Below are 6,109 nucleotides of genomic sequence, written 5' to 3' on the forward strand. Positions count from 1 at the left end.
TATACAGAGAGAGATATAAACATATATACATAATATACAAACACAACACACAAAAGTTTACATTATTTCAAGTCAGTTGACATAAGAAATAATTACGTAAAAAAGGTGTCTTGAATTATTACTTTTTTCTTTTTAATATGACTAATCATACAAATTTTTTTTTCTCTTTTTATTTAAAATAAAAGACAAAGCAATTCAAGAAGAAAGGGAGATGACTTAACCTTGGAGCACGTGGGAGTAGGAATTTGTAGTAATGCATCTTCCTTGACAAAGACAACTCATTAACTTTTTCATTTTTTTTTAAGTTACATTACTCAAATAGTAAACAATCATTATTATATATAAACCTTAATATAATATTTCAAATAACTAGACCACCTCCACATTATTTTAATATTATTTATTATTTTATTATTTATACAAATAGTAACTATATTATTATAGAATACATATATTAATATAATATTAAACAATATATATAATTTGAATAGAAAAATATTAAAGTGAAGAGAAAATTGTTCTACTACTCACTTTTTTTTAAGCAAAAAAATTATTATATAGTTTATAGTATTATGAAATTTATAATTTATTATATATATACTAATTTAATACTTCATCATATCATTTTGGTTTTAATATAAACCAAACAAATTTACCTGTGCCAGCATATGAATTGCATTACTAAATGGCTAACCAACCATTTACTCAGGCATACCGATCATCATGGAGTTACTCCTGTGAAGATGACACTGTTTTTGTAGAGGCCATCATGAAATATTCTGGTTGTACAATAATCTGAATATTGATCAGATCAATTGATTAAGCATTTAATTATTCAATTCTATGTTGGACTTACGAGGCTCCATTGCTTCATCCTCAATGGCTACGGGCAAGTGAGGAACTATAGTTCTGAGTTTAGTGTCGTCAACTCGACTTATTGATTGTGGACTTCATCAATCGATCATAGTAACTGATGATTGTTGCTCAAAATGTCCTCTAAAATATAATTTTAACCTGTGGCCGTTTACCTTGAATTTGTGTCCACCATCGGTATGTTGAATTTCAATTGTTTCATATGGAGTAACATCTGTAACATAATATGGACCTGTCCATCTAGATTTTAATTTTCCTAGAAATAGCCTTAATCTGCTATTATAAAGAAGAACCTGATTTTCAATTTTGAATTTCTTTTTTTTGAATTTGATTGTCATGTCATTTTTTTGTTTTTTTCTTTAAAATTTTTGCCATTTTCATAAGATTCTAATCTCAATTCTTCCAACTCGTTCATTTGAGAAAATCTATTTTTACTAGCAGAGCTAACATCAAAGTTTAATGTTTTCAATGCCCAAAAAGTTTTATGTTCTAATTCAACAGGGAGATGGCAAGCCTTCCAAAGACTAATCTATATGGGGTAGTACCAATTGGCGTTTTGAACGGCATTCGATAATTCCATAATGCGTCATCTAGTTTTAAAGCCCAATTTTTTCCTGAGATTCCAACCTTTTTTCAAGTATTCTTTTCTATTCGCGGTTGGAAACTTATACCTGCCCTTGATTTTAAGCATGATATGGTGTTCTTGTTTTATGAGTAATACCATATTTTGACAGTAATGCAGAAAATTATTTATTCATGAAGTGAGTCCCTTGATCACTGATGATTACTCGAGGTGTGCCAAATCTGGTAAAAATATTTTTTTTGAAAAAGTTATACACAGTTCGAGAATCATTTTTCTTGGTGGGAATGACTTCAACCCATCTTGAGACATAATCCACAGTCACAAGAATATATTCAAAAGAATGAGATGAGGGAAAAGGACCAATAAAATTTATTCCCCAAACATAAAAAATTTCACATACCTGTATACATTGTAATGACATTTCATCTCTCTTGGTGATATTAAATGTTCTTTGACACTTATCACATCGTGTGACATATTCACGTGCATCCTTGAAAAGTGTTGGCCAAAAAATCCTACTTCTAAAACCTTAAAAGCAGTTTGATTGGCTGCATAATCTCCTCCAATTGCTCTACCATGACAATGATACAATATTTGATTCATATCTTTCTCAGGTACACATCTTCTAATGATATTAGCTGCACAAAATCTAAACAAGTAAGGTTCATCCCATAGATAATATTTAGCATTTGAGATGAGTTTTTTTCTTTGTTGATAAGAGAAATCCTTTGGTATCCATTTCCCAACTAAGTAATTTTAAATGTCTGCAAACCAGGGTGGTTGAGTTACAGTTGAATTAATAGATAGAAAGCTTTCATCGGGAAACTCTTTTTTTGTTTCACAAGATTCAAGAGGAGGGTTTTCTAGCCTTGATAAATGATCGGCTACTTGATTCTCGGTTCCCTTTTTATCCTTAATTTCAAGGTCAAATTCTTGAAGAAGTAAAATCCATCTTAACAATCTAGGACAAGCGTATTTCTTTGCTAAGAGGTATTTTAAAGTTGCATGATCAGTAAAAATAGTGACCTTGGTTCCTATCAGATAGGAACGAAATTTATCAAAAGCAAATACTACTGCTAGTAATTCTTTTTCTGTCGTGGCATAATTCAGTTGAGCATCGTTCAAGATTCTACTGGCGTAGTAAATGAGACAAAAAATTTTATCCTTCCTCTGGCCTAGCACAACTCCTACAACCGTATCACTAGCATCACACATGACTTCAAAGGATTGGTTTCAATCAAGAGATACAACTATAGGAGCAATTGATAGTTTCTCTTTAAGAGTTTCAAATGCCTTCAAGCAATCACTTGAGAAATTAACTTAACATCTTTCATTAAAAGGTTAGTCAGAGGTTTCAAAATTTTTGAAAAATCTTTTATGAATCTTCTGTAAAAACCTGCACGACCAAGAAAACTTCTAATGCCTTTAATGGTTGTAGGAGGAGGTAATCCTACTATGAGATCGATTTTTGCTTTGTCAACTTTGATTTCCTCAGCAGAGATTTTATGTCCTAATACAATTCTCTCTGTTACCATAAAATGACATTTTTCCCAGTTAAGAATTAAGTTTGACTCTTCACATCTTTTAAGAACCAAGGTCAAATTGTGAAGACAATTTTCAAATATCATGCTAAAGAGTGTGAAGTCATCCATAAAAATCTCAAGAAATTTTTCAGTCATATCAGAAAAAATTGCTGACATGCAATGTTTAAATGTGACAGGGGCGTTGCATAATCCAAAAGGCATTATTCTATATGCATATGTTCCATGAGGACATGTAAAATTTGTCTTATCTTGATCTTCATGGGCAATAGGTATCTGATTATAGCCTGAATAGCCATCAAGAAAGCAGTACAAGCCATATCCTGCAATTTTTTCCAACATCTGATCAATAAAGGGTAAAGGAAAATGATCTTTTCTGGTGGCATCATTGAGACGTCTGTAGTCAATATAGACTCTCCATCCAGTAATCGTTCTAGTAGGTATGAGTTTATTATTTTTATTTTTTATGACTGTTATACCTTTTTTTTCGACACTACCTGAACATGACTTACCTAAGGACTGTCAGAAATAGGATAGATGACACCTGTTGCTAGAAGTTTTATTATTTCCCTTTTTACCACTTCTTGCATTGCTGGATTTAATCTCCTTTGAGGCTGAATGATAGGTTTGTAAGTATCCTCCATGAGAATTTTGTTTGTGCAAATAGCTGGATTAATTCCCTTGATATCTACTATAGTCCATCCCAAATCCCCTTTATGTGTGCGTAGTACTGCAAGCAAACTATCTTCTTGTTCTGTAGTTAGAGAGGATAAAATAATTACTAGAAATAATTCTTGCTCCAAATAAGAATATTTTAAATGAGATGAAAGAATTTTGAATTCAGTTTTGGATTGAACTTTTTCTGGATGCATCTCATCATCCTCAGAATCTGTTTCTAATAATTCAGCTTCATTTTTCATGATTAGATCATCATCTTGGATGCTGAATGATGTGGTCAGACATTTTTCCATTGAATCTGAAACTAATTGATCACCCTTGAATTCATCTGTCAGATTGCTAATTATATTAATTGAAAAATATGAAGATGATGTCTCATCTCCTGAAAAACTTAGCATATTTTGCATATAAAAAATGACTCTTTCTTCATCTACTCTTAAAATTAGTTGTCCTTGATGGACATCTATGATGGCTCTACCAGTAGCAAGAAATGGTCTTCCCAAAATTATTGGTTAGTCAGGACATTCCTTCATCTCCAGTACAATGAAATCTATAGGAAAAATGAATTTATCAACTCTTACAAGAACATTTTTAATTATTCCCTTTGGTTTCTTTGTACTTTGATCTGCAAATTGAAGAGAGACACTTGTGTTTTTAATTTCTCGAATACTTAATTTTTCAAAAATAGAAAAAGGCATCAAATTTATTGATGCTCCAGAATCACAAAGTCCCTTTTCAAAATACACGCCTCCGAAAGTGCACAGAATAGTAAAACTACCTAGATGACCAAACTTTTATGGTAGCTTATTTTGAAGTATAGAACTGCATTTCTCTGTAAGCATTACCATGGAAACTTCTTCCAATTTTTTTTTACTTGACAAAATTTCTTTCAAAAATTTTGCATATGAAGGCATTTGTAATAAAGCATCAGTGAAAAAAATGTTAATGTGAATTTATAAAATGTCTAAAAACTTTGCAAATTGACTATCAAGCTTTTCTCTTTTCATTTTTTGTGAAAAGAAATTGTAACAAGGAGGGGAGTCATATTTTCAATAGTTTTTTCTTCATTTTTCTTAACTTCTTGTTGTTTTGATGATTCATTGGGTGTTTTAGCATTCTTACCCATTTTGGCATGTTGTTGTGATTGTTGTCTTTCTTGACGATTTGCATAAGATTCATCAAGTTCCTTACCTGATTGTAAGGCAATGGACTTAAGATGCTCTTTTGGATTTTTTTCTGTATTGCTTGCTAAGTGACCGTAAATTTTTCTGACATAAGAGCTGCCAGTTGGTTTATCTGGGTTTTTAAATTTTTTAGGACTGAACCATGATTTTTAATTTTTTCATCAGTAGCCTTAATGTGCTTGTACAAAAGGTCATCGAGGTTTGAATAAGCATGTTGAGGCCTTTGCTGATATGAAGTTGCTTGCTGATAAGGTCAAAAATTTGATTGACCGTGATTTTTATTTGAGAAGCCAGGTGGATTTTTGTATATGTTGCTTTTGGAAAGCTTGAGAGTTTTCAGCACCCTTTGGATTGCTCCATTGAAATCCTGGATGTTTTTGTGCCATTGGACTTCCGAAAGGATACGGTTTGTATCCAATGGCGCTAACCTGCTCATCATTTTGATTGGTCACTTGACATTCACTGTTCAAATGGCTTCCTCCACACATATCACAAACCTCAAATTGGCTTGATTGTTGTGTATTTACCTAAAAAGATTCAAATTTTTGTGCCAAAGAAGCAATTTGTTAAGTTAATGTATTTAAAGCATCTGCTTGATTTACATTAGCAGCCTTCTTGATGATTACACGATCAGATGGCCATTGAATAGCATTTTTAAAAATTTTATTCAACAAAATTTTAAAAATGCCTCTTCAGTTGTTTTTCCCATTATGGAGCCACCTGCAGCTGCATCAATCACATTTCTAGATGAAGGTTTTAAACCATGATGGAAAATATACAATTGCATGTGTTTGGGAATGTCATGATATGGGCATTTTCTTAGCATTGCCTTTAACCTTTCCCAAGCTTGATAGACTGATTCAGTATCAGTTTGCAGAAAAATTGATATATCCTGTCTTAATTTTGTTGTTTTAGCAGGATAAAAATACTTATTTAAAAAATTTTGAGTCATCTGGTCCCACGTGGTAATAGAACCTTGAGGCAAACTTCGCAACCAAGTCTTGGCATCTCCTTTTAAAGATAAAGGAAATAACCTTAACTTTATTACTTCAGGGGACACTCCATTATACTTTGCAGTTTCAACAAGTTCAAGAAAATTAATTAGATGTGGATCTTCACTTAGATCACCAGTAAATATACAAGATTGTTGAATTGTTTGAATCAGGCCTGTCTTGATTTCAAAGTTGTTAGCTGTCACTGGTGGCTTTCTAACACTCGATTCACAATTAAAATGATCTGTTCTAGCATAA

At 32.0% G+C, this 6,109-nt stretch overlaps 1 long non-coding RNA gene and 1 other non-coding gene across 2 annotated transcripts; both read left to right on the forward strand.

The window, feature by feature from the left end:
- The first annotated feature begins 733 nt into the window (after window positions 1-733).
- On the forward strand, window positions 734-5,463 carry LOC107879726. Its single transcript, XR_001677098.2, has 3 exons — window positions 734-1,050; window positions 3,177-3,437; window positions 5,025-5,463. It is a non-coding gene; the product is annotated as an uncharacterized LOC107879726 (long non-coding RNA).
- Window positions 5,464-5,656: 193 nt separating this feature from the next.
- On the forward strand, window positions 5,657-5,763 carry LOC124886793. Its single transcript, XR_007044202.1, has one exon. It is a non-coding gene; the product is annotated as a small nucleolar RNA R71 (small nucleolar RNA).
- The last annotated feature ends 346 nt before the right edge of the window (window positions 5,764-6,109 follow it).

The sequence above is a fragment of the Capsicum annuum genome, chromosome 8 (assembly GCF_002878395.1).
Source record: "Capsicum annuum cultivar UCD-10X-F1 chromosome 8, UCD10Xv1.1, whole genome shotgun sequence".
Taxonomy (NCBI): domain Eukaryota; kingdom Viridiplantae; phylum Streptophyta; class Magnoliopsida; order Solanales; family Solanaceae; genus Capsicum; species Capsicum annuum.